Source organism: Poecilia latipinna, unplaced genomic scaffold, assembly GCF_001443285.1.
Source record: "Poecilia latipinna isolate Pla-1442-1.1 unplaced genomic scaffold, P_latipinna-1.0 Scaffold482, whole genome shotgun sequence".
NCBI classification, from domain to species: Eukaryota; Metazoa; Chordata; class Actinopteri; order Cyprinodontiformes; family Poeciliidae; genus Poecilia; species Poecilia latipinna.
In genome coordinates, this window is record NW_015113098.1 from 64,101 (window position 1) to 68,314 (window position 4,214).

The 4,214-nt window shown below is 37.7% G+C and overlaps 1 protein-coding gene across 2 annotated transcripts in view; it reads left to right on the top strand.

The window, feature by feature from the left end:
- The first annotated feature begins 513 nt into the window (after nucleotides 1-513).
- The window catches only part of epn2 (epsin 2), a 31,700-nt gene continuing 27,999 nt past the window's right edge, over nucleotides 514-4,214 (top strand). Inside the window, exon 1 of one of the 2 annotated variants that reach the window (XM_015039753.1) lies at nucleotides 514-816. The gene's annotated coding sequence lies outside the window, so the exon portion shown is untranslated. The remainder of the gene's footprint in view (nucleotides 817-4,214) is intronic. The other variant, XM_015039754.1, reaches the window with a different exon arrangement.

Below are 4,214 nucleotides of genomic sequence, written 5' to 3' on the forward strand. Positions count from 1 at the left end.
TATTATTATTATTATTATTATTTTATGTATTTATTTTTAGGTAAAACCACATTAATTCTAAAAAACAAAAAACATTGTATCCAAAACTGCCAAAACCACAAAGATAAGAAATAGTGAAGGGTTAAAATGACTTATTTATATATATATATATATATATATATATATATATATATATATATATATATATATATAAGTCATATAAGTCCCGCCGGGACGGGGAGACAGAAACGTGCATGACCTCTGCTATTGGTGAAGCAGTGAAAATAAGAAAATTGACCTAATAAGACATTAAAAGAATTGTAAGCAGACAAAAATTCACAAAAACAAAATCAAAATCAACAAACGGCATTGTAAAAACAACAACAACAACAACAAAAAAACATTGATTCAAAAAGAAATAAGAAAGGGCACGGAAACTTATTTTAAAAAGTGGTGAAATTATGTTAAAAGCTATGTGAATAAAGCAGGGTGGACGGACGGTCGGTCAGTCCCTTTTTTGCATTACGTTCATGTCATTCCCTCCTGACACATCAAGCCGTCTCGGTCACACCCTTCCCGGCTACTTCCCCCAACCTTTCTTACCCTGCCCGCCATGTTCTGGAGTAGGAGGAGAAGAGGAGGAGATACGTGTAGTCCTGACTGTAGCCGGATTAGCATTAGCAGCACGCAGCTAGGCGGAGGCGCAACAAGCTCCTTGAACGCCGAAATAAGTTCTCTGACGAGATTTTTCTCCCCACTTGGAATTAGCCTGATTGTTTTTTTAATGTTTATATTTCTGGAATAGCGCCATATCCTGACATAGCGTGAAAAACTATGGTGAGTGACCACTTGCTTTCATTTAGAGTCAAGTTGTTTTGTTTTTTCCAGGGTGTCCTGTAATCCAGTTTGCTCTGGTGATGTCTCCACCGAGCACCCGTCTTGGCTGCTAGCTCGAAGTACTGCTAACTAGCCTAGCATGCTAATGAAAATACGTTGGAGAGCTCCCTGTGGTAATGTGCATTTTGGTACAGTAGAGGCAGCGGATTTCGAAAATAACACTGTTGTTTTTACATACTCACCATAGGTGAACAATAGTCTTTTAATAATAAAGTGTTTGAAAAAAAAAATAAAAGCTAGCTGACATCAGCTTGGTTAGCTTTTATCCAACTTTTTCAAAGCAATGTTTTAACTTCCAAAATTAACGTACAACTGTCACTGAATATTTCTTCAAGCGCAAACAGCTCATTTGCATTATTGAGTTGTATAAAGTATGTGATATTAATAAAACCGACTTTCGAGGACATGTTAGGGGTGTCTACTGCTGAGGGAAACTAGTTAGCGAAAAACAAAATCCCAATTAAAGCCACAAGTTAACGTCGTTCGCTAGCTTGTGCCGATGGCTAAAGAAAAGTGTTTATCGCAGGTTTTCACTCAAGTTGTGAACACTTCTAGGCAGCGAGCGGGGGATATTTGTTCAGGTAGATGTTTAAAGTTGACGTTGCTTAAAGTTAGATATGTGCTACACCCATCATTGAATCGTGAGTCAGAAGTCGATAAAATGTTATTGACGAATCTTAGCACAAAAGCTAAAGTGGCGTCAGCTATCAATCACATCACCTAAAGGCGGCACAGTAATTCACTTTTGTATTTGTTAAAAGTATATCTTTGTTCCATTTGACTTGTTTACTTATCTCGGATTAAAAGAATCTATCCCGAAAGCGATCTTTGGAATAATTGCAAAAGGGGACATTCTTCTCAGATTGGGCGCTGTCTGCCTCCAGCCGTCTTACTTGGTTTGTCTTATTGAAGATGGTGAATGGCGACTGATTTAACAGTTTTTTTTCTAATAGTACGATCATATATATATATATATATATATATATATATATATATATATATACACACACACACGTTGGGATTTAAGCTTTTTAACATTGTTTTGCTGAAATCATTAACAACACTAGTCTGAGAAAGGAACACGGCTTTTGTCTATTGTCAGAAATAATCAGTCACACTGGTTGACAAATGCATCACCACCGTCCTCCTTCCGTCCCTGTCTCTATGGGACAGCTAGAGAGGACAAAGGGCCATCACAAAGTGGCTCCTCCTTATGTTTCTCCCCTGGTGTTTTAAGGTTGATCTTTATTATACCTTGAAGAAATCATTCCATTTGAGTCTGCAGTTTTCAATCAGTCTTTACAGGGTCACAGAGCTGCATGTAGGAGATGAATTATTAGTTTGTGGTAAGTGCTAAGTCACTAAAAGGAAGTGACCGTGTGGTTCAGAAACAGGCTAGATAACTTGATGTAGCACGCTCTGCACTGTCACACTAAAACACAGGTGCCTGGTTGTGCAAGATTTTCTTTCACCAGATCAGCTTTATCCCTGTGTGACAAGGTGGACCTGTTCTGAGTGCTGCCTTCTCAATCCTTAATGCTCATCAAAGGTTACCTGGGTTTTGCCAAGTGGCACACATACACACACGCACACACACAAACAAACTCACTCCCTTACTTGTGATTGCAGTGTATGTCCGAAAATGTAAAAACGAGGGGAGTTTAGCCAGCATTCTCACATTTGGCCCAGCCTGCGTTAGCTTCCCAGAGTTTGTGATTCTGGAGTAACAAAATTAAATAGATTCTGTGCTTTCTAGTTCACTTAAAGGATTGGCGAGGTTGTGTTTCGATCTGTGAAAAACTTTAATCAGCGGCTGGATTTGAAGTAAACATTGTAGAACTGGGAAGATGCCTTTTTTTTTTTTTAACGTTGATGCAATGCACCAGGAATCTGACATATTGAGCTGTGACCTCCTAAGGTGAAGATGCCTTTGTTGTGAATTTTAAGTCGGCACAGGCATTTAACTTGCTAATAAGGTCAACTGTACCGGAGAGTATTTTCGTTTCTTTGAACAAAGATGTAAACTTCTTTCTCATTTTACTTAAAAAAATAAAGGTGTCAGTCACTGTGAATGTTATTTGGAATTTGCCTTTCTGGAACACAACACATCTTTTGAAGAGAATTTTGTTTTGCATCAAAACCGTTCAGCCTGAAACGGATGCCACAATAACATGTCAGGCTGTTGGCCAGTTCCCTAATTTGGATGAACAAGATACAGACAATAGGGCAACATTTGCATACAGCGGTCATAACTGTTAATATAATAAGAGTTTTACTTTAGTGTGAAGTTACTAGGAATGTGACAATACATGCATCGTACAAACATAAACCGGATTTTAACAATGTTTTTGTATATAAGAATTATTCTTTTAAAGAATCTTTAGGCACTTCGCAAATCAACTCATTATGATTTAGAAAACCAAGTAGGAAAATTATAAATTAATTGATGACATTAAATTGACTTGCCACGCATTCATAACTACAGATCTGACTTTTCTAAACTAAATCCTCCCTACCCGTCTGCCGTTCTTCTGTTAGACAAGTACGTCAAATACGTTGGAATATGCAACATGCAAGCTACTTTGCATCATAAATACTCAGCCTGATATTCCTTGAAACCTGCTTTCCAGGCATCGTGTTGGGGATATTTTAGTTGCTTGTGATCCAGTTACCCTGTTTCTGATATTTATTGATATTATATCTATTTTACTACCCTTTCAACACCTTGGAGAAAAAACAACCGTGCCGCTGACTTTATTGCTCCCACAGTCTGGCACTGCGTCACACTGTCACTGTCACACAACCAAAAACATATCACATGATGGGGGTTAGCATTTATTACAAATGGATCAGTTTTTCAAGAGCAGTGTTTGTGTTTGTGGGGCTACGATTGCTGGGCTATGCAGTCACAGTCATACAGTTACCTAAAAAAGAAGTAATGAATAGTTTTTATCATCACTTTTCTCGTCATCACAATGTTACCAGAAAACATCTTGATGAAACTCGTCCCACCCCGACCACATGACCAACCTCTTTCACTTTCCCTCAAGAAACAAATGGCAAGAAGATGGGAATAAATATTGGTTGTTAATGTTGGCCCAGTTTTATTTATTTATACCAATATATTGTGCATCCCTAAATGTCTGCTCCGTAGTATTAGGGTGGATCTTTAGTATCACTAGCTTTCTGGACTTCTGGTTTATAGTAGCAGCAAAGGTCAATTATTTTATTTCCACGTCTGGGCTGAAACATTTAATATAGTTCCCCTTGTTTCACGTGCCTGAATTTTTTTTTTTTTTTTTTTTTTTTTTTTTTTTTTTTAAAACCTTTATAAGGCC